The following is a 25,510-nucleotide window of genomic DNA, read 5'->3' as shown; positions in this document are numbered from 1 at the left end:
AAAAGTACTCCACAAAAAAGCATTGGTTTTATTACCTAAAAATGGTTTCAACAAAAGTTTTGCTGTGCTAAAGTAAACATCTCCCAGCTTTCAGGAACATGTAGAGCTGAATCAAAAAACCCATTTTATACTATAGTTTGGGCATTTTCAAAGAGGTAGCCCATTTATCAAAATTGTCTGCTTTCAACATACTTCCAGTTTGTGGTGGAAACCAGAATGAAACTCATGAGTAATCATGCAAAGCTATAGATTTCTAAAAAGTAGACAATGTTGAATTCAGCGAGTGATCATTTGTGTAGATCCCTCAAGGTTTTCCCAAAGAAATTAACAGTTGAAATAAAAAGTATTGAAAATATGTAAGGAAAAAACAGCAATTTTTTACAACATTTTCATTTGTAATTTCTTGTCACAATGGCAAATATGCAAAATCAATATACCATTACATGCACTAGATCGTTCTGGTTGCTGGCATTGTTTGAGCAGTGGTTATTTGTTCATCTCTGAATTTGTGTGCACCATACTAGCATGTGATTCAGAGGGCTTTTTTCAAAATGTCTTCTTACACACTGATTTACATTTAGAAGGCCCAAATACTGAAAATGCAATTAATAATAATAAATGTTTTACTATTCTGTATTTCCACATATTGCTGTTAAAAATGATGCCTCACTTGTGTGGGTAGGGCTAGTGTCTGTAACAGAAAAGGGCCTGAAACACAACATGGGCACATCACATTTTTTCTACTGAAAAGTAATCCTTTTTCAATGTGGGTTGCTATGGATTTTGGGCCACAGCTCAGGTGGCACCAATGGAAACCTAGCAAACCTGTTCATTTGTTAAATGTAGACACGTAGGGGAATTAATGTTGGGGTGACTTCTGTGGCTCTCACCATGCCTTCTTACCCAGAAGCCTTTGCAAACCTCAAACTATGACTAACAAATCATTTCCCTTCCATTTGGGTGATGGAAAGTTCTGGAATCTGCAGGGAGTCACAAATGTTCTATTACCTAGCAGTCCCCGAAGCCTTCCCATAAAAAATGGTACTGCACTTCAGTGGGTAGGGTTAGTGCCAACAGCAGGTAAGGCCCCAAAATACAACATGGACACATCACATTTTTCCACTGAAAACTGACCTTTATTTTGCAATGTAGCTAGCTATGGATTTGGGCCCTAGCTCATCAGGCACCTAGGGAAAACAGGCAAGCCTGCATATGTTTCAAAACTAGACACCCAGGGGAATCCAGAGTGGGGTGATTTGTGTGACTCCAATTAGGGTAGTCTACTCAGAAGCCTTTGCAAACCTCAAACTCTGACTAAAACACACACATTTTCCACACATTTCTATCAGGATAACGTTTCCAATATGAGGGGAGCCACACATTTCATACCACCTAGCATTCCCCCAAGTTTCCCGCAAAAATGGTATCTAACTTATATGGTTAGGCTTAGTGCCCTCAACAGGAAAAGCCCATAATTCAACGTGGAGACATCAACATTTCCGGTCACAAAAATGATCAGATTTGGCAATGGGGTGTCTGTGTTTTTTGGGTGAGGGCTCGATGGTCAACCAAGGAAACCTACAAAACCCAGAAATTTCTGTAAAAAATTAACACACAGAGGAGTCAAGGGTGGTGTGCTTCATGTGGACTCCACAAAGACTTCTTACCCACAATGTCCTGCAAACCTCAAAATGTGCCAAAAATCACATATTTTCCATGCACTTCTGCGACCTAAATTTCCAAAATTAGGGAAAAATCCCATAAAATTCCTACCACCTAGCATTGCCCCTCTCTTCTCGATAAAAATGCTGTGCCACTTGTGTGGCTGGCCTAGTGCCAGAGAGTCAGTGACAGAAATATATCAAACTATGGCCAATGAGAGTATTTTTGAGCTTTAGACTTACTTGCTCCAGATGACCATTGAATTTCCAGGGATCTGACCATCAAGGCCTTTTGTGTTTCTCCCGATGCTAAAGGCAGTAAACTGATTAGCACTTGGATCTCTGATTCAATAGGTACACTTACTCCGGTTAAACCTAACAAAGGCCAGCACATTAGGCCTTTTGCTCCCTGATTTGTTTAAGACCTACGTGATCTGAAATACTGTAGCAAGCTAAGAAAACACCCTGGCACAGAGGCTATTCACCATGCTAATGTTTTCAATTCCGTAGCAGTCTTCACGGATATAAAAATAACTTTAAATAACTAGAGTCACATATGACACTACATACATTAAGTCGGCAGCAAACAATGGTAGAGAAATATTCAAAATTGTCAACTTACTGGCTAACCCTACCTGATGTAAAATCATCACTACTGAACCCTTCCAACCTTTCTTTGATGATTTATCTCAGTATTTTCATGGCAAATTGCTTCTGTTGTAAGTACTGTGTTCCCTAGTGTGGCTTCACAAGTCCCTCTCCTCATTGAGCTAGAGTTCATCTATTAAATCTGTCTGTCCAATGGACTCATACCTCCAGTTTTCCATAAAATCTTTAACATTTTTGGACAATCTTCAAGAGCTATGTACATTTCTCCATTACGAATACCACTGTTCCTCCCGTTTGTGGTATTCACAGATTGTTCTATAACATTGTCATCGGTGTCATAGTTCCATCCCCCATGTGTACATTTCATTTCAAACATAGGTGAAATTAATTTGGGATAGACAGCATGATCTGAGAACCTGTGTTCCAGTGTTAAAGATACTAAGTTCTGATCCAGCAATTTTCAGTAACTATCAATCCATATCTTTTCTACCATTCCAAATCAATGATTCAGAAAAAGAAATAAATAGCCAGATCACTAGCTTTCTGGAAGACTTCAGCTGAATGGATTATAATAATCAATCAGGGTTTCAAATAACCGACATACTGAATAAGTGATGTTTGCCATTTTGGCTGACCTGAGACCTACCAAAGAGACTTACAAAGGAGGCACAGCTTGTCTGATCCTTTCAGATCTGCCCACTGCCTTTGACAAGGCATCACATCAAATTCTTCTTAACCGGTTCTCTTCGGAGTGCATGATTAGGGACATGCATGGTTGGCCGCTTACTTGATGGACAATTACAAATCGGTATCAACACCTCTGTTCTCATCCATGCACAATTTACATGGAATTCTCAAGGCTCTGGCATCAGAATGACATTGTTCAATATCTATGCTACTCCATTGGTAAAGCTGATCTGCTCTTTTGGTCTTACATTCATGACCTACACAGATGATAAACAGATTCACATTTGTCTTGATGCAGCTGTTACTGCATCTTAATCCATTTTTATCCCTGCCTCACTGTAGTGGTTCACTGGATGCAGGCTAACTCTTTGAAAATCAGTACAGTTAAAGCTGAATTCTTGTTTGTTGGTAGCCCTCCACTGATTTGGACTTCTAAAGAGTGGTCTAAAGACTTAACCCCCAGCAAGCTACAGTGAGAAATCTGAATGTAATGTTTGATAATTCTCTTTTGCTTACCTACCAAAAGGCGTTGGACACACATTCCTTTGTCCTAGTCTTATGGTCATAATTCTCCGGGTGTAGACGCACACTTACAGTTGACTATTTCCTTTCAGTGAAGCACCAGTATATCTTTATTCAGTGAAAATGCACAGTACAGATTCCATATTACTGAGCATAATATGACATGACTGCTACGACTAACATGAGGAAGTAGTGACAGGACTGCACAGAGGAAAAGATTTGTATGGTATAGTGTGTTAATATTAAGGTGTGCCACTCGCTTACCGGCATTTCCTCAAATGTAACTAGGATACATTCTGATCCATTATGTCATGTACTGTTTTGGGCAAAGGATGAAGATTCTAGGGTTGACAGTTATTGAAAATGTAGGCTGAGGCTGAGGTGCCATTAAATTTAACCTGTTCGAACCTTTATCTGGACTAAAGTCTTTCTTATTACGGTGGCGATGAGAGGAGGATGGAGTGTCATTTCAACACAAATGCTGTGGCTTTCTAGAATAAATAGCGTTCGGCACCTCCTCCTTTTGAGCAGAGGAGCTTCGCCCCGCACAGAAAAGCCCCAGGCCAGAGCTGAAAAATAAAATGGTAATAAAATGAATTTATTACCATTTTATTTTTAAAGCAACCAACACGTCCTGAACTGAGTGTCAGGACGGGGCAGGGCCAGCAAGCCAAGTGGCAACATGGGAGCTGTGTGCAAAAGGTTAAAATGCACATATCTCTTTGGCTGGCCATCTTCTGACGGCCTACAAGACGGCTAGCCTAACATGTATTTTAAACTTCTCTAACCTAGCTGTGTTAGACAACTGGGTTATAGAAAATGCAGGCATTCAGTGCTCTTGAGAGCGCTGAGTGAGGACGCTACCTCCAATCCTAAAGCTGCTCTCATGCTCTGAGAACAGCACCTGGATTGGTTAGGGAATTTTGGCTGGGTACCGCTTTTGAGTTTGCCTCCAGAGAAGACCGAAGGAGGACGACGACGCTTCACGCAGAAAGGTAAGTGCATTTTCTTTCTTTATTTTTATGTCACCCATCCCACCACTCTAGGTACATCCCAGACACCACTGGAGCAGCTTGGAGAATTGAGGAGAAAAGGGCAAAAATCCAACAGCTGCCACTTATGGGCTCATAGGTGGAGCACTTTGTGGTGTTGCCAACTTAAAACTGGCAGAATAGTGAGGGCGACGTTGATTTTCAAGGAGCGCAAATATGTGGAGATGTGTCGGTCGGAGAGTATACATCCCTGCATTGAAGTGCACAGCTGATTTGCACGCCACCTGTTGATAGGTTTTGAAGTTTGTCGTCAGTAACGAGTTTGCCGTTCACACTGTTATGTTCTATAACATTGTCATCGGTGTCATAGTTCCATCCCCCATGTGTACATTTCATTTCAAACATAGGTGAAATTAATTTGGGATAGACAGCATGATCTGAGAACCTGTGTTCCAGTGTGAAGTGTTGGTAATGCCCCGACGTTGCCAGGTTGCACCTTCTTTTTGTATTCAGGTGCAAAAGTGCAGAGTAGTCTCGAACACTGCTTTTCAACGTACCTCAGAGTGTCAGAACAGGGAATACAGAGGAGCAAGAGAAAAAAGAAGCATCACACATATTGGAAGATTGTGAATTTGGGGAAGCAGACAGCTACACTAAGGAGTTTGGTAAACATATGGGTGCATCATTATGAGAATGTGGTGCAATGCAGCACAGCAAGTCACCTTGCTGCTCTGCACTGCATCACAAAGAAAGGGCAGCTATATGCAGTTTTTAAAAGAATATGACGCATTCCTGTCCGTGTTCCTGTCTGGCACCCTTTTGGCTGCCTAGCGTCAATGCAGGGACCCTTGCACCATGGTGCAAGGGTGCCTCTGTTGCATGCAGGATTGTTTTTGTTCAGGAAGTGACACTTTAGTGCACAAAAACAATCCTGAGAGGCAAATTCCTATTTTTATGTGTGCTGCAGGTTTACCAGTTCTGGCGAACCAGTGAATGCATCAAAAACCATTGGAGTTGAGTGGGAGCACCCACGCAATGGCCATTGAATGCCTCCATGGCACAGAGTAAGGCAACGCAGTGATTTGTGCTGTGTTGCTTTAACCAAGAGTTATAAAGCCACTCAACACCACGCAAGGTGGCCTTGTGGAAAATTAACTCAAACTTGGTGAACATTATCGGCGTCATCTTGCCCCTTTTTAAGCCCATTCGTGCGCGTAAGCGGCAGCCATTTTTGAACGCCATGGCCTCCCTGCCCCTCGCTGATAGCCAGCGCGTCTCTCTCTCTCCCTTAACCTCGCAAGCATCCCCCCGCACACTGACAACCCCCGCTCTCTCATGCCTTGGGTCATAAACCCCTCTTCAGCGCAGCTTCACCACTGAATCCCATCCTGTTCCCAGCGCGACACCTCCCCTCATTCCTTTCGTGGCCTCAAATCCTTTTGATGCAAACCCCCTTTTTCCTGTGTCCCCGTTTGTCTTCCCTGTTCCCAGGCCGCCACCTGGCTCTGCGGATACTGTTTATTACCCCGTACAGTAGGAAGCTTCCCCTCCCCATCAAAAGACCCCCGAACCGATCAAAGCCCCCACCCCATGAGATCCGACCAATCCCATGCATTCCGTGAATCGGCGGAATGCCCTGCTGTGCGACAACCATCACCTGTTGTGACCGGGGTGGGGAATCCAACTGTAAATGTATGTGGGAACGGGCCTGAAGGGGAGATTCCGAGGATGTTCTTTCTAATACTAAAATGTTGCGAGAATGTGTTATGTGCAATAAAGGTCATAAACCCTAGTATAAGAGGCCAGGCCTCAGAGATGTGGCTAGAGCACCTCGTGACGATACTTGCTGTCTGAATTGATGTGTTCTCCTCCGGAGAGAATAAAATCCTCGTTTCCTGCCTTCCAGTCTCCAGCGCCTGCTTCTTCATTGGTTAACATTGGTGGGTCATAGAGGCGATATCGCCGGGCAACGAAAAGGGTCTTTGGTTACTGGTTGTCTTTGGAACCCTTTTTAACAATTGGCGCCCAACGTGGGGCCCATCAGCGACTCGTGGATCCAGTGGGAGAGGTCCTGACGACAGAGTGAACGACTGCAACGATCGGAAGGTACCCTGTCCGATAGACCCTCGTCTGACAGCCGATCATCCGAACTTCACTGGTTCCGAACAGACCTCTCTCGAGTGATCTGCGGTCCTGACTGGGAACCATCAGGAGTGCCACGAGAAGTACGAAGAGAAGAGGACGATCGGGCGCTGGATTCGGAAGACAAGAAACTGTCCATGCGGTCCGGGTAAGGTCGTGTAAACACGACGAATTGCGAAAGTGATAGATAATTGAAAGTGATTGATAATTGTTGAGAAAATACTAGTATTACTTTTTGTTAATTTATTGGAGATTCACTGTCTACAAACGGAGAAACAACAGGCTCTCCCTTTATAAACAGCGAAGGATAGGTACGCGCCCGTCGGACCTATCTTTCTCCCCCACTGAACAATTGCCCCTCCCCCCCCCCCATTGATTAACTGTTATAGATTGTTTTCTGGAGATTCTCTGTCTGCAAACAGGGAAGAATAGGTCCCCTCTTTGCAGATAGTGAAAGGGTAGGTGACGCGAACCTTTGCGAGCCTACTTATTCTTCCCATTGACCATATTGATTTTTTATTTTTGACCTAACATTGATTGCTCAGAATTGGTTCATGAGGTATTCACTACGTGCAAACAACGTAGAATAGAAATATTCTATCTAGTCTTTGCGCGCAGTGATAAGATAGGTAGTGCTGACTATTATCCCATTGTGATCCGCCATGCCTGTCTTCTCCCCACTGGTTAGTAGCCTGTTTAACCCGGACTGCTTATTAGAGATGAACCATCCGGCTCCGCTGGAAGGCACCCCTAATAAGGACATGTTCATGAAGCATGGATTAATCGCTATAGCCTATAGTGAGCTGTGGCATAAATATACGAAAAAGGATCGAGAAAGACAGTGGCCACTGAGAGGATCCTTTGATCTTGACAAAATAGAAACGGTAGAAATAGCCCTTCATAGGAATGAAACAACACCTATTATGCTCGATAGTCTCGGCATGTGGCGCAAAGAAGCCACGCGACGAAGGGAAGGCGACGAATTCAGAAAAGGTGAAGGGACACGACGGACAACCCTCCAAACGTCTAGTAGGCAAAGGGAAGGGCCAGCGATGGCACAGTCCCGAGGAGTAGACATGGAAAGAGAACGGTGTAGAGGGATGTGCCGACAAGTCAACCCCGGGACACAACGACCCGAAGGTAATCCCCCGACACTGCGCACAGGACGAATAGATTTAAAACAGAACCAATGTGCTTTCTGTAAACGCCTCGGGCACTGGAAAGCCCAATGCCCGACTCTGCAAAGCATAGGTAAGAATGGAGGGTTGACAGAAAGGACAGACCGACAGAAAGGAAAAAGGCGCGAGATAAAAACCAATCAGACTAGTGCAGACAGGACCACCCCGTTTGATTATGCTCGATGGCACAGATTTCGTCAGACCAATTTTAACGACATGTTAGAGTTCTGGGACTGATTGCTCTCTGTTGCTCCCCCACTCTGAAAAACAAACACAACTGCAGGTCAGTGTAAACAACCCCCCCGTTAAGAGAAAAGACTCAAGGAAGCCAAGCGTCTATTATATAAACTTAGGATTTAATTACGGTAAAACACACAACCAACAGTAAATAGAATAACTAGTAGAACTCTCTCTAAAACAAACTTTACTAATAGGAAAAATACAAAACATATTATGCTCACTCCGGAAGTCCTCCAATGTAACAGTTCGATGGTCCCGCCCATCCGAAACACATAGCACGTGTGGGGCGGGGCCTGCCAGCAACCATGGGCCAAAAAGAGATCGCTGGCGAGAAGGTACTGGAGACTCCACAAAGCAGGCAATGAAATGGTCTTTCCATATTACCCTTCCAGGGATGGCGTCCCCCGGGCCGCGAGTAGGGAGGGGGCGGCTGCAAATGACCCCCTCCCTCGTATCTCCTGGTCCGGCCATCACGAATTCCTCCATCGAACGGATGCAGGGTGGGCAGGGAGGAAGAGGCGACGCGGACGAGCCTCTTCCACCTCCACAGGTAGGAGGCTTCCCTGCCCTGGTCCGGCGCCGATGTCCTCCAGCCGGGCGACGGCCATATACCTACGCTGCACAGGATACATAATGCCCGACTGGTATATTTCCTTAGCACAGGACATACAATGCCCGGCTAGTATACTTGCACGGCACAGGACATACAATTGTCCGACGGGCATATTTGCGGAGCACCGGATGTACAATGGTCCCCCAAGAGTCGGAATCAGGGGTGTAGGGTGGTCATCATGTGCACCCCTGATTCGAAGGGACGGCGTAGGATGCGCCGGGAGAGGGAGGCGGCACGGACAAGCCTCCCTCACCTCCCCAGACGAAGGCTCCGCTGCTGCACCCTGGCGCCCGAACCAAAATGTCCTGCTCCAGCAACATGATGCTCTGTCTTCCGCCATCACAAGAAGTTTCTTCCACTCCTGATGGATACGACAAAGGTGGCTGCCACAGGGTCTCAAAATGGCGTCTGGGCCCTCGAAAGGCGGGTCTAGGCCGCTGGAGTAACTTTGTCCGAAATTGCAACTCGGGCACTTGCCCACCTGGGCGCAAGCCCCACCATCGACAAACATCCCCTCGACTTTGAAGATTCTACCAAAGTCCCAAGAGCCCTCAGCCCCTTCAGGCTTCCGGTGAGGAACAGTTGCATTGATCTCAAATGAAATAACCACGGCACAGCAACAAGATGGCGGTGCTCTCGTGTCTGCATCAGCTTCCATCTGAACCACCCAGGAACATTATGGGCTAACGAACTTGAGTAAGTTCCGGCTGAGCATCAACATGACCCGGTAAGAAAGACTCTATCCCCCTCCCTCTCTTGATTGACGGTCCACACCACCAGCCCCTCTGTTAGCACAGTTTTTTTGAACTGCCGAAAGGGACCCTGATCCAACCGCCAATCGTCGGGGACATTTTTTCTCCTCTGATGCTACTTCCGGATTAAGCCGGCCTCGCCCAAAATGGCGCCGGTATCAATGGAAACTAACGGATGCCTCGTGGTGTTCCTTAACTAATGAAACTTGATGTACTAAGATATATATACGAACCATTGTGCGCTCGATGGGAAAGGGAGGAGGGTTCACTTGGCGAACGTTTGAGAAGGGGTTCTGTAAAAATGTTGATTACAATGAACGATTTATTTTTTTTGATATTTATTGTAACTGGTACATAACGTCGCTTATGATGCACACTCACAGTTTACATCTAGGAAATGTGATTCCGATGAGGTTGACTGTGTTTCCATTTATGAACTGAAATGCCCCTGATTCCCTTGTCACGCAATGAAATGTTTTCAGTTGCTTGCAAATAATAGATTAGGCCTTTTTACATGTTCTTGTGTTACTAAATAACCCCCTACTGTATGTGCTTCCATCGACGACATGTCAGGCCAAAATATGAATTGCGCTCTCACATTTTACGTACTGAATAATTCTACAAATAAAGGTCTTAAAAAGCTATGAATAGGCATCGCATACTTTTGTAAATGCGGGTATCGGTGGGAGGGTTTTTCTGTGCGCAACCGTTCTGCTCCTTTTTTTAAGGTTATCCGAGAAATGGTTGTTCGGCCCCGGATTGATGATCGGATCCCAGGTATGATACGTTGCCTCCAAAATATGCGACTAAGCTCAGGGACTAACATATGAAGAAGGACCTCGACTTCTGAGAATGGGTAAAGTAAAGCGGGGTGATTGATAAAATGTTATTAAGATATGGTGGTCGAAGGTACTAAGGTACCGGGTTAAAACGAAGAACTGATATGCCTTAGAACCTCACAGCTTTGGGAATGATTTAAGGATCCCGAAGGCCGGATACATCTACAAAACCGGGTACCTCACGCTAGGCACCTTTTGATTCCTTTTTAAGCGTTTCTCTACACACAATCCTTAAATGCCATCCTCGAACCTCTCCATAAAACCACCTATCACATTGCCTGCCCCCCCCCCCTTGACTTTCGGAAACCAAAACCCTAAGGGATTATATCCCGAAGAGATAAGTACGAGTATGCGGTAAGTAAAGGACTTTCATGCCCGTACATTTGATGTGTTCGAATGTTGTCCCCCCACCTCCCCCTTTCCCTCCTTTTTCCCTCTGCAGGTTACCTTAGAATCCCGATTAGAGTATCGTAAGGGATCTGGAACCACGTCACGCCCGATGCATGAAAACGGACTAGCGCTGCAAGACGACACAAAGAGGACGCTCTACCTAATGCACGACCTTTCTGTACCTAATCTAATGCTCTTCTGTCCCAAAACTGCATGCTTCCTACATCCTAACACAGACCCGAAACGTCTAACGTTGGGTAACGCACTGAATAGCCCAAACAGTACACAGTCATTCTCCATGTCCCATGTGTACTGTTTTGGCCTATTGTCTCTCTCTCTCTCTCTCTCTCTCTCTCTCTCTCTCTCTCTCTCTCTCTCTCTCTCTCTCTCTCTCTCTCTCTCACTCTTTCGCCCCTCCACACTTTCCCTCTTCCTAGTGACTGGCACCTAATTGACGAACCTGGTGCACCTCCTGATTGGCCCCAAATACCACAAGTATTTGCACAAATTTGTCCTAAAATAAAGTTGTATCGGTACCACGTTACTACCTCTCCTTTTCTGCTAAATATGGATGAAATTTAAATTGGCCAATAGAAAAGGGACAGGTAAGACGACTGAGGTTCCCTAAATTTGACCCACAGCCAGGGAACTATTTGTCAGTGGCTTCTATGATAAAATATGTCTGTGGTAATGCGACCATCCCCATTCCAAATTGCCCCTATACCCCAAACAGTAAGATATGATCAAGACACCCCCGTCTTCCCAAAATGCCCCCAGTTTGGTGTCAGCTGCCCTGAACGAGAGCTTGAAAAAACGCCCCCTGCTCTAATTCACTATGTTCCTAACCGTTTTCCATAAGATCCCACCTTCCCCGAGGATAAGTTTAATAATTATCGCAAACCCCCCCCCCCGAGTTTTTGTAGTAACCAGGTTGTGAGGATTTATATAGAAAGTTAGAAGGATGTGTGCAAAGTTGAAAATTAGATTGAAAATCGAAAGAACTTGTTGCAGTAAGCCTGGTTGAAAATAAGATGTTTTTATGTAATGAAGACTTGTTTAGCCTATGTTCACCCCTCAGAAGGATGCCCATCAGACTGTGGTGAATAGCACGTTGCACTTTTTGTAAAATACAAGGTCCTGAAGACCAGCCTAGCCTTGCAAGACTCGCACTAGGGAAATAGGTCTCTGCCAGAAGAACTGACATTTACTATAATAGACATATGCAATGAATGAGTACCAGACCTCGTACCTATTACAAATGAACGTAATAATCATCAAAGCGTCAAAGAATTAGCCAACAAAAGGAAGTTGTAAGGAATCCAGCAAATCCATCATCAATTGTTTATACGTTAGCCGCAAGAATCTCCAATGTAGCGAGTGCTTACCCCAGTTGCTTGGTGTTGGGAGAGAAATAGATTTATGTACTTACCTTCTTCTGCAATATCTCTAAAGACTGTCTTTTCAAAACTCATTTAAGGGTATCACTGTCGGAGGAGAAAGAGACCGGATGTGGGAGCACGCGGCCTGACTGCGGATTGTGGAACATCAACGACGGAGGCCGAGGCGAGACCACAGCAGTAAGGAGACGCCGGACGGGGCACTGTTTCAGACAAAGCTAAGGAAAGGGCTGACCTGAAGCCCCTGCTCTATGATCAACGTGTGCCAAAAAGCCCCCGCTCTCTGAACATGGTTGCGGACTCGCCTGTCGCAAACTCTCCGCCTCCCCCTGATCTGTCCTCGACTTGGCCTTGCTCCCTCCCCTCCTCCTCCGACCTACCATAAGGACTGTTCACACCCGCACCTTTCCACACGAACTCCCAAGTTCCTCCAAATCCTACTGAGCTACCCAGAAAAGAGTACTCCCTGCGTCAGAAGGGAGGGAGCTCCGACTAAGTAGACCACGAACTATGTTAATCTTAGAACGGTGACCTAGAACTCCACCAAGGGTCGCCTCTAAAGAAAAGATGAACGAAGTATGTGGTTCTACCCGCTGCTGAACGCCTCGAAGATGATGGAAGCGACTGGAAATGCTCACCACACAGACCCAAGAAACAAACAGATCTCACAATTCAGGAACAATCGCATTCTTATTGCAAATCTATGCTCTGCGTTACAAAAGAAAGTGCACCTGCTCCAAACCCGTAACGCATTGCTCCTATGAGGTCTGACGAAACAAGACAAAATGTACCCCTGCCCACAGACCTCCAACGACTCCATCCACATGAACATTCCTGTTGACAGACCGAATTGTAATCCAGGTACTTAACAGTGCCAACAGAAGACGACAAAAGACAACGAGAACTCTGATATTTTTTTTACTGTATCTCCTTTCTCTCCCAATCACCATTGGACTAACTATGCTCCCGCCGTATACAAAAAGGACTTACTTATATGATAACTTACCAGCTCCTATTTCGAATGACTATAAGCATCTATGATCTATACCCAACGCCCTCGCTACGTAATTCTAGTCTGATATTGCATTACGATGACTTTTTCTGCAACCAACTTAACGATGAACCCGCCTACTAGATGATGAGATTTTTCAATATAATGTTTATAATGTGATGTTTATGTACAGCTCTTTTGCCTAAGTCCCCTCTCCCTTACTTATGATCGCTGCATATAGGTATAGATAGGAAATAGGCCAGCAAGATGTCTTGGAAATGTTAAAGGGAGGACTGTGGAAAATTAACTCAAACTTGGTGAACATTATCGGCGTCATCTTGCCCCTTTTTAAGCCCATTCGTGCGCGTAAGCGGCAGCCATTTTTGAACGCCATGGCCTCCCTGCCCCTCGCTGATAGCCAGCGCGTCTCTCTCTCTCCCTTAACCTCGCAAGCATCCCCCCGCACACTGACAACCCCCGCTCTCTCATGCCTTGGGTCATAAACCCCTCTTCAGCGCAGCTTCACCACTGAATCCCATCCTGTTCCCAGCGCGACACCTCCCCTCATTCCTTTCGTGGCCTCAAATCCTTTTGATGCAAACCCCCTTTTTCCTGTGTCCCCGTTTGTCTTCCCTGTTCCCAGGCCGCCACCTGGCTCTGCGGATACTGTTTATTACCCCGTACAGTAGGAAGCTTCCCCTCCCCATCAAAAGACCCCCGAACCGATCAAAGCCCCCACCCCATGAGATCCGACCAATCCCATGCATTCCGTGAATCGGCGGAATGCCCTGCTGTGCGACAACCATCACCTGTTGTGACCGGGGTGGGGAATCCAACTGTAAATGTATGTGGGAACGGGCCTGAAGGGGAGATTCCGAGGATGTTCTTTCTAATACTAAAATGTTGCGAGAATGTGTTATGTGCAATAAAGGTCATAAACCCTAGTATAAGAGGCCAGGCCTCAGAGATGTGGCTAGAGCACCTCGTGACGATACTTGCTGTCTGAATTGATGTGTTCTCCTCCGGAGAGAATAAAATCCTCGTTTCCTGCCTTCCAGTCTCCAGCGCCTGCTTCTTCATTGGTTAACATTGGTGGGTCATAGACGCGATATCGCCGGGCAACGAAAAGGGTCTTTGGTTACTGGTTGTCTTTGGAACCCTTTTTAACAGCCTTGCGTGTCTTAATTAATCTAATTTTTGAGTTGTGTTGCTCTTGCACCACATTGCAAAAGGGCTCATAAATATCCCCCCTGGTAGTGTGAATATGACGCAGTGTGATCAAAAGAGAGCAATAATTCTGTTTCCATAACTGCTGCTGCTGAAACGCGCCATACAGCTGCCATGCTTTTCTGACATTATCTTTGTGTTTGTAGGAAATGTCAAAAAGGTGAAGAGCATACCTATTAGTTGTGTATGTCTAACATCTCTAATTGGTGATAAGTACACCAATATAATCTTTGCTGTAATTCTTATTTTAAAACAAAATGTGTTTGTATAACATAATTGACACTCTATGTATTTATTTATCTATATATATATATATATATATATATATATATATATATATATATATATATATATTCACTGGAAAAAACAAAGGTTGAACTAACATTATAGTTAATATGTTAGTGACATTGTAATGTTTTGAACTAAAAAAACACAAAGACTCACCAGTTAGAGTTAGCAGAGCCAACAATAATTTGCGCCCCCCTATGGACAGCTTATGACCACACATATTACATCACTCAAGACGTGCTCTATGACATCATTTATGACATCACTGATGACTTCTCAAATGACATCATTGATGAGATCACTGGTGACATCACTGTTGACATCATCCAATGAAAGTGTTAGTTTGTTTTATAGTTTACATAGTGGCTGATAACTACCATATTACTTTTCTACCTAATTGTGTACAACACATGTGTCCAGCTAATGGGTATAAGTGTTGACAAAAGACATGTACTCCAAATGCATCATACATGTGTAGAGGTATTGAGCATGGTATACATCTTTGTATTGAAGAGTAACTCTGGGTGCAGGTGACAGAATGCTCCACACAATGTTTTTGATACTACAGTAAACATTTTCCAACAGATCAAATATTTTACTCACTATATACTAAGTATTTTAAGCAGCCTTGAGTTATTAGACAGAATCATCCCAGAATGACAATTTCTACCTAACATAGAAGACTGTGTGTACCAGGTACTAACCTTTATACATGTGCTTTTTTTGCTTCAGGCGATCTGTAAAGCTTTCACCACAGTAAGACAGTAAGAAGGCTACAGGTAGTATGATCTTTAGCACCTCCAGGCCTCGGTTATTTTAAGTAAATAGTTGCTCTTTGGACACGTTTTGAAAACAGTATTCACTGTGCTTAGTAGATACTTTTTAATACCATGTGGTGTATTTCTCATGAGAGTTTCACTGTCAGCAAACAGTGTGATGCAGAGTAAAATCTCTCCATGGAGTAAACACTGTTAACAGTACCCACCTTTCCATACGTATCCACTTTATTTCTCAATGTAGGTTTGATGACTGTCAGGGGTTTGATACCATTAAAGAGTGTCTGTAGTAGGGCATTAGTTATATAACAAGACTTAAGTATCTTGAAGAACATAGGCCTGATTTAGATCTCAGTGGACGGGTTAATCCGTCACAATAGTGACAGAAATCCTGTCTGCTGAAATATAAATCCCATAGGATGTAAGGGGATCTATATTTAGGTGGATATGTAAATCCATCACCATTGTGACAGAGTAACCCAGAGATCTAAATCAGGCCCTTTGTTTTCCCTGAAAAGTTGTACGCAGATTGAACATCATGTGCTGGAAAGGTTACCATTTCATCTGTGGTTCAAAGTTAACATGAATTCGGCTAACCATTAAGTGTATGGTATTGGGTCAAGGTTACTAATAATGCAAGCTTGCTTTACCTATGGGGGATTTATGCATGACAGCAGTAAAGAGGCTTCATATTATTATGGGCTTTATTGCACTTACCTTACTTTCATAGCTGTAATGGTATACCTGTTTAAAAAGCAATGTATACAACAGAAGCTTGGGTTATGTCATCAGTGATGTCATCAATGATGTGATTTATGTTGCCATCAGTGATGTCATGAATGGTGTCATAGAACATATCATGAGTGATGTCACATGGGAGGTCATAATCAGTGTATGGCGGGTATGCAAGTTATAGTTAGCAGTGATAACTATAACTGGTTAATTTTTGTGCACTTTTCAGTTCAAAATGTTAATCTTATCGCTGGCAAATTCACCTAACTGTGACATTACTTTAACCTTTCGATTTTTCAGGGAATATCTGATTATAATTATTGTTTAAAAAAACAGAAACATATCTTTTATATCACATCTAATTATTACTTTAACCTTTGTTTTTTCCAGTGAATTTCTAGTTTTTTTAAATGTAAAGTAATATTTCATCACCATATGTAGAGCCAGCCCCTGTTGTGAATGGCCTTCAGCCGTGCAGGGTGGGAGAGTTGGCCACAGCACCTTATGCTTTTTAAAGGGAGGGGTTCACATGCCACCCTCCCCAAGCCTTATTAGTCCTTGTCGACCCAGGTACTTTTTTTTTTCAGGGGAAGAGGGCCAAGTGGAGACCTTCTCCGAGCCTTATTAGGCCCTGTGCATCCCATTCCTCAGGGTCTTTCTTTAAATGAAAGCAGAGGGGTCATGTGGCCCTTCCCCAAACCTTATTAGGACCTGGGGACCCCATCCCGCCACAACAGTTTTTTTTATATTAAGTGGTAAGGGGGGAACATGACATCTCCTGAGCCTTATTTGGCCCTGGGAACCCAATCCCCTGGTGTCTTTTTTACAAAAGTGGTCGGGACCCCGCCCCAGGGCTCTATTTTTTTGTAATTAAGGGGACAGGGGGACACGGGCCCCCTCCCCAAGCCTGATAAGGCCCTGGGGACCCCCTCCCCAGGGCAGTTTCTTTTTAAAAGAGAAGGGGGCATGTGGCCTCGTTACTCATGACTTCTAAGGATCTGGGGATCGCATCCCACAGAGCCTTTTTTAAATAAAAACCCTTGTTATGCCCTGGGGGATATCATCCCCCCCAGGGACCTTTTTTAAATCAAAACGGAGGGGGCTGTGTGCCCGCCTCCCCAAATCTTATTAGGCCCTGGGGACCCCACATCCCCGGGGCCATTTATTTGGATTAAAAGAGGAAGGTGGCCAGGTAGACCCCTCCCAATCCTTGTAAGGCACTGGGGACCCCATCCCACAGGGCTCACAATGCCAAAGGTGGGTGCCCTGGTGCCCATCCTAGATATCCTCCATATACTCGCTGGGGATTGTGAGGGGAGCCCCAAGCCCCTTTGGACTCAGCCGATGCACTGCAAGCAGCAGGAGCCAGCATTGCTCCCACCCAGAGGGAGCAGTCACTAATGCTGATCCCTTCAGGCAGAAACAATATTTAGATATGTTTCCCTCTCCCCATCAGCAGGGAAACAGATTATAATGTCTGCTCCCAGCCGGCGAGGGAATTTCTAAAGCTACCTCCAGATGGGAGCAGACTCTGTGTTTGCTTTATCTTCGTTGGAGATTTAAAAATGCTCCCACCAAGAGGGACCAAACAAAGGTTTCCCAGCCTGCACCAGTGCAGGCAGGAAAACTGCAATTTCCCAGGGGTGGCTCCCCAGGATATAGCATGTGAGCTGGCCCCAGGGGATGGAATCTCCGCGGCCATTAATGGCTCAGGGAGGGGGCCATGTGACCCCACTTCTTTAAAGTAATTGGACCCAGGGTTGGGCTCAGCAGGGCCTTTAATGGCACAGGAAGGAGGGCAGCGTGGCCCCCTCTCCATTTTAAGTAATTTTGGTGCTGGGGTGGGCTCCACAGGGCTTTTAGAGGTGCAGGTAGAGAGCCCGGGGTCCCCTACGCCATATACACTAACTTTGGCCCTGGTTGTTAGCTCTCTGGGACCTTTGGAGGCCCCCTACCTTTTTTAATGATTTCAACTACAGGGGTGGGGTTCTTGGTGCCTTTAATGGCTCGGAGAGGAGTGCAAAACAACTGATGGACGAAATGCAGAACAAATCAAAACATTCACCCCCAGTAAAGAGATCTGGGTTAAATCCATCAATCTTTTGCTCACCATGCCACCCCGGTTTAGACCTGGCCATGTGCAATTCAGTCTTGACCCTGTGCCTCATGGGAACAGTCCAGCCCTAACTGCCTAACCAGGTCTTCCCTGGACCGGAAACAAGCATCCTAGGACCGGTTTCGGGGTTTCACCCCTCTTCAGCCAGGATAGCTTGAGTCCAGTGGCAGCCGGGCTGGGAACGAAAACCAGCCCTGGCAAAGTGCTCGCCCGCCTCCCACCCCCTCCTCAGAGAGGGGGTGACCGAGCTCTTTGCCAGGGCCACATTTTCGTCCAATTTTGTTGCTGCAAAATCGGCCCTGTAACAAAATCGGCCCCCAGGGGCCCAAAACCAGCCCCCACCCTTGTGGCCCACCGGGGGATTTCCCGATGCCCGCAGTGGCCAGTCCGGGCTTGACAGTAAGCCCAGGACCAACGTCTGGGCATACCTGGCGCACTTAAGGCGAGAAAGCCAAAGACACACAACTCATAGACGGAATGCCACCCCAGTTTAGACCTGGTCATTTGCAATTCAGTCTGGACCCTGTGACTCATGGGAACAGTCCATCCCTAACTGCCAAGCCAGGTCCTCCCTGGACCGAAAACAAGCATCCTAGGACCGGTTTTGGGGTTTCACCCCTCTTCAGCCAGGATAGCTTTATTCCAATGGCACAGTGAGCCCAGGACTCAAGTCTGCGAATACCTGGCACACTTAAAGTGAGAAAGTAAAAGACACACAATTGATGGACGGAATGCAAAACAAATCAAAACATTCACCCCCAGTCAAGAGATCTGCGTTAAATTCATCATTCTTTTGCTCACTATGCCACCTCAGTTTAGACCTGGCCATATGCAATTCAGTGTTGACCCTGTGCCTTCCCCTGACGTCTGCCCGTATTCGTTGCAGGGGGCCTCTCTGTTTATTGGCCCCTTAACAGTTGTGTTCTCTTCCCTTGATGTCTGCCCGTATTCGTTGCAGGGGGCCCCTCTGTTTATTGGCCTGTGCCTCATGGGAACAGTCCAGCCCTAACTGCATAACTTGCATATGGCTGGGTTCAAACTGGAAAGGCATGGGGAGCAAAAAAACGATGGATTTAGGCCCAGATATCTGTACTGGGGTGAATGTATGTCATTGTTCTGCATTCTGTCCATCAACTGTTGCTTTTGCATAGGAGAGGAATACTTCATAGCCCTACACCCCTTATTGAATAAAGCCCAGGGGTGGGCTCCTTGAGGCATGAGGCATAAATGAAATGAATGCACCTAGCCACCATTGTTTTTGTTTATCCGATCCCATGGGAATTCCTGGGTCTCACCGCAATTTCTGTTGATTTTGTTTTCTTTTTTGCCTGGGGTGGGGGGTTTCCTCTGCCCCCCCCCCCATGTGCCTAGGGTGTCAGGGAAAGAACATCCAACACTACCAACAATTTATTTTATACCAAAGGTCCATAAAATGTTGACAATCCACTAGGATGACCTATCTTTAGTTCTTGTGACTCCTTGTTGGAGAATGCATCATGATTTGTGGACATATTCCTCTTCCCATTTGTCTCAAACCTCCCTTCATACATCGGAGATTCCATAGATTTTTTAAGTAGAATAAATAATATGCCTAGGATACAAAACTACGTAATGGCAACAGTTGTCTCCTTGTATATGCCCTTAAGGCACCAAGATGGCTTGGCAGCAAGAAGGCATTATTTAAGCTTACTGAACAGCACTGAGAGACTGCTTGATATAATGAAGTTCTGTCTCATGAACAATATTTTTTATCTTTGATGGAAAGTACAACATATAAAGCAGGGAACAGCAATGGGGTCTTCTTTTGCTCCAACCTATGCCAATCTAGCCATAGGCATCTGGGAAACTGGAATTATTTAGACTGAAAAAAACTCTGAAAGCTTGAAGAAAGTGGTTTTGTGGCTAGGATTTACTGATGATCTTTTTCCACTCTGGGAGAGTGAACAATAAGAATTTGAAAACATTTAGAATCCATGAATGAGAATCCTCAGAATTTCAAATTCAGTACACAATAAGTAAAATGGGATTGACCTTTTTTGATTTCGAACTATGTGTTTCCCAAGAGAGGATCTGCACAAAGGTCTTTAGAAAACCCACCAGTGTGAACAACCTACTTTTTGCAAATAGTGCACATCTGGCAGCCCTGAAATGGAGCATACCTTATGGCCAGCATCTCAGGGTTAAAAGGAATTACTCTGAAGAAAAAGAAAAAGATTTTGATGAAGAAGCATTGGAAATATCACAGAGATTCCTAAGACATGAATGTTTAACCTCAGGTTTGATGGATGCTTTGAAAAGAACCAAAGAGAAAAACAGAAATGATCTCTTATTGCCAGAGAAAAAGAAAAAAGATCAAAATGAAGAAGGCAAAATTAGATACATCATGGATTTTAGTAAGTCTGAAAATGAAGTGAAAACGTTATTCAGAAACAACTGGCGAGGTTTGGAACAAGACAAAGGTTTAAAGGATTATATACAGGATCGCCTGAATATAATAATATCGGAAGATGCACTCACTAGGAAATCTTTTAGTTCAAAGCTTCATGTCTAATCAAGACCAATGGTGCAGTTGGTCACTGCAGAAGAAACCAGGTTTCTACAAATGTGCTAAATGCAAAGCCTGCAAATGGGATAATAACAGGACAAAAGTCAAACTAGTTGATGGGAGAGCTAAAAAGATCAAGGAACACATATATTGTGTCCAAGCGCCTTGAGACCCTCACGGGTGAGTAGCGCGCTCTATAAACCACTGATTGATTGATTGAAAGTACCCATGTAGTCTATGCACTTGAATGTGAGCGTGGGATGACATACGCAGGAAGGACCATCAACAAATTAAAGCTTTCGATTTTACAGCATATTCGAGCCATTTCGAAAAAGGACTTCACCTATGTAATTGGAAAACATATCTGAGAAAGACATCAGCAAATTTGTGTATTATGGAATCCAACAAGATTCATTGAAGCCAAGAGGAGGTGATAGAGAACTAAATGTATGGAGGGCAGAATCAAGATGGATTCTATCAATGGGTACTGAAAATCTGTGGGGGTTCAACACAGACGCTGAACTGTATATTCATCGTTAATGACCTATGTTGGTCAAGAACTTTACAAATAATGCAAAAAAGATATTGTAAGCCATTGGCCCTGAAGTGTATTGGTAAGTGGCGGGTACAAGAAGTCTCCCAAAGAATGGTTTGAGGTGTCATTTTCCAAATGCTAATGAACCTGTTTCAGAAAATTAAATTGGATGTGATGTGGTCTATTTTCATCGCCAAACAAAGTTGATGCTGGAAGTCTTGGCTAAACACAAACAGACAGAAAATATATATATATATATATTCACTGAAAAAACCATAGGTTTCACACCAGTTATAGTTAGCTGGAAATTTTACTGACATAAAACCATTGAAATTCCCACGTTATAGTTAGTTGGACTCTGTTAGACCTGGCACCTTGGCGTGAGTTTCCCTTCCACTTTTTGCTGGTGTGCCTCCGATGTTTTGCTGGTTTTCCGATACTCAGGGCACTGGGCCACGGCCGACCCGTGCCGCAGTGCAAGTGCTCCCTACTGTAAATTGTACATGTGATTGATGTCCATGATTGGTGCATTGGATTTACTGTTAGTCCCTAGTAGAGCGCACCAGGAGTGCCAGGGCTTGTAGATGCCAATACTGCTAGTGGGCCTGCAGCGCTGGTTGCGCCACCCACAGAAGCAGCCTTAAGATGTGTCTAGGGTCCGCCATTGCAGACCCCGCGTGCAGTCTCGTGCTGTCATGCTGGCTGGGCAAGTGCACCCACTTGCCAGCCCCTGAACCTTCCCTTGACTGCATATTAGTCACCCCTATGGTAGGCCTACGGGCAGGGTGCATTGTAGGTGTAAGGTAGGACAAGCCTGATGTGTGTGGCATGTCCTAGTAGTGAATTACAACTAAATTCGTATTTCACTATTGAAGGCTACCTGCTTCCGTTAGGCCAGAATGGGCTGCTGGAATTATTACACGCTATAATCCCAGCAGGCTCAGGGAGCATGGTAGAGAGTCATGTTTAGTATGCCTGAACTCAGAATAATAAAATATTTCTTTTAGTAAAGTTTATTTTAATATCCTGTGTTTGCAAATGCTACTTTTAGAAAGTTAGCATTTGCTTGCCTAACCATTTCAGCCCGCCTCTGCTGGTATGTGTATCTGACTGTCTGGGATGTGTGAGTGACAGGGCTGGGGGATGACAGGTGGTGAATGCGAAGATTACACCTTAGTGGGAGGTAGGAGTGGCTCTTGACTCTGAATCTTGCTGTGCTCTGCCACCAACATGCTGGCTCCACCCTCCTGGGGAGCGACTGATGACTCAGCCGACACCTGGCCCAGGAAGGGCGAAGCCTCATCAACAAGGTACTCCTGGCTGCCCCTGTCCACACAATGCTGGCTCCACCTCCTGTGGGGCGTCTGATGCGCCTGCCCCTCGCACTGAAAGCAGAAGCCGGATTACACCCACCAGAGTACTCAAGGACTGAAAGTGGCTATGCAAAGGCCCCCCTGGCCCGCGAGAACAAAAGAAATGCAGTATAAAAGTAGGAGCCCTGCTCCTTGTAAATTAGATCCTGTTTGTGCTACAGAAGGAACTCTGCCCGACGAGAAGGACCTGGAAGGACAAGGCGGAGTGCTGTCTCTGGCCTGTGTCTGGTGCCTTGCTGCAGAAGGAGAGGAAGAGAAAAGACTACAAGAAGACTTTTCCTTTGTGAAACTTTGTGCCAAACTCTGCTGAGAGATCTCCAAGGGCTTGCCTGTGAACTTGCCTCCTGACCAGCGCCCCAGGACCAGTGGGCGCTACCCCCCGACAGAGGAACCACTGCGAGACGCTGTCTCCCCTCTGCAAGCCTCTCCAGGAAAAGCGGAGCGCGCTGTGACCATCGCACTCTTCAGCAACGCCCTAGGAGCCACACTCCCTCTGAACAAAGTGACTGCCGCCTGTCTGGCCAAGGAGCATCGTAAAGATCAGCCCAGCTGATTCGAGCACAGTGACTAACCCCGAGCTGCAGCTGCAACGTGAAGAAAGGTTGCGCCCAGTGCCTGCTTGCCCCCTTCGTGTCTTGTGCCCCTGAACGCGCCGCCGCTGTCCGAGAAACAGCTGTTGCGTGGGGTGCCTAAACGTCGCCTGTTGTGATAGAGGCCTGCGCCGAGGAGCGCTGACCCCTAAGTGTGCCCTCCTGCTCAGGAAACCCCGAGGCGCTGGCCCCGTGCAACCCGGCCCGCACAGCAACGTTGACCCACGAGCCAGAGCCGAGCCACCGCTCGCTCCAAGCACCGGACGGAAGACAACGCAACGCGGACTGCCGCATTGACCTGCGCCCCGCCAACTCTCCCACAAAGTACCGTGAGGAGCCCTGAATCCCCATGCGGGGGATTCACGCTGAATAAGAACTGTTAGTGAAGCGCTAACACCAAGAACTGATTATTGCTAAAGGAAGAACTGTGGCAACTTAATTGAAAGTGTACTGGAACCGTTTTATATTGAACCAAGACTGTATTTACAAGCCTGCTTGAAATTTATATAAAGAATATATATTTTTACAAATACAGTTTGGTGTCATTGTGTGGTGGGTTGGTTGTGACGGTGTAATATTGCAAATGTTTAACCCTATGTGCCTCAGAGATTAGCCTAAGACTGCTTAAGCCACACTACCTAGAGGGTAAGCAGAGGTTGTCTTGAAGGTAACCCTCAGCCCTGACGAGGAAGAGAGAGTCCCTGCTTGTCGCTAGTGTTGCACTGCGCCAACTAGAGACTCCCCCTTCCTACATTGGTGGCAGCGGTGGGATTTTCGAATTTACATTTGCAGTGTTTATACCTTAACTTCTGACCATTGCACAGTGATTTCGGTCCAGTTACGTAGCCACAGGTTTTGTTGTAATTTTGCCAAGAGAAGATCCCTAGCGAAGAAACCATGCCGGGCACGAAGAGCCTGGATGAAGCGGAGTCCACGACCTCTGAGATGTTGGAGGTGGAATGGGATGCAGCGCCAGGAAACCTCACGGTGTCAGTGCGCTATACAAGAATCCCCTAAGATAAGATAAGATAAGAATTACACCAGAACTGAACTGAAGTTTTTTTGCAAAAAGCTCAAGGTTCCACACGCAGGTAGCCCTGAAAGCCTGGATAGAGTCCAGAACGACCCCCGAGGATCAAGATGAACCTGAGGATCAGAATGCAACTGAGGAGCAGGGTGCACCTGTGGATCTTGTGGATCTCGAAAAACAAGACAGCCTGTACAGCTTTGGTAGAGGACTGTCGCCAGAGGAGCTGGCGGACAGGAAAGAAACGAGGGTTCATGAAAGAAAGCTGGCAGAATTGAAAATCCAACTGGAGCTTGAAACCAAAAGAATGGCGCTGGAAGAGCGAAAGCACCAAATGGATTACGAATTGAAAATGAGGGAGATGAGTCTAAAGGAGAGAAACTTGGATCATCCTCCCTCTGGTGGCAGCACAACGCCGGTGCAGGTAGAGTCAAGAGTGCACATCCCCAAAGACGTAGTTAAAGAGTTCTTTAAGGGGGATGACATAGGACAGTGGTTTAGGGCATACGAGGTAGCCATGTCCTCCCACCGGGTCCCTGACAAGGATTGGGGAGCGGGGTTGTGGGGAAGGTTCCTTAGCGAAGGGCGGGACACCCTGCTAGATTTGCCCGTTGAAAATCAGAGATCCTATTCCCACATGAAAGAAGCTTTAATGAACAGGTATGGGCTTACCCCTGAAATGTATAGACAGAAGTTTAGGGGGTGTACTAAGCGGCCTGGGAATACGTATGTGAAGTATGTGACTTATTTTTGCAGAGCACTGGATGGTTGGGTGAAGGGTAGCAAGGTGAATGATTTTCAAGGTCTCTTTGATTTAATTGCATGGGAGCACTTGTCTGATCACTGTTTTCCTGAGTTACGCCAACACCTGATCGATAGCAAGCTGTCAAACTCGAGGAAGCTCGCTGAGGAGGCGGACCGCTGGCTCAGCACCAGGGTCCACAAGGGTCCAGTGGGAGACTCCGCCAAGGGTGGGCAGGGTCCCCAGCAGAAGAGTGGGGGGGACAAGGGAAAACAGAAAGGGTTCCAAAAAGGCCACCAAAGTAATCCCCAAGGGGACCAGCAGAAAGGTTCTCAGCCTCCCCCACCCCCAAAGCAGAATGGGGCCCCGACAGGTAAACCTGTTCCAAAGGGGCCCTTCAATTGTTTCAAATGTGGTGAGCCGGGGCACATCTCCAGTGACCCCAAGTGTCGCCTGTTTGGAAAACCCGCACCCACTGGTGCTCCGCCCCGTCAAGTGACTAGTGTTCACTTAGGAGAAGAAGTGATGGTCCCGGGGGGTGGAGAT

Source organism: Lissotriton vulgaris, chromosome 7 (genome assembly GCF_964263255.1).
Source record: "Lissotriton vulgaris chromosome 7, aLisVul1.2, whole genome shotgun sequence".
Classification (NCBI taxonomy): domain Eukaryota; kingdom Metazoa; phylum Chordata; class Amphibia; order Caudata; family Salamandridae; genus Lissotriton; species Lissotriton vulgaris.
Note: the sequence above shows the minus strand (reverse complement) of the source record.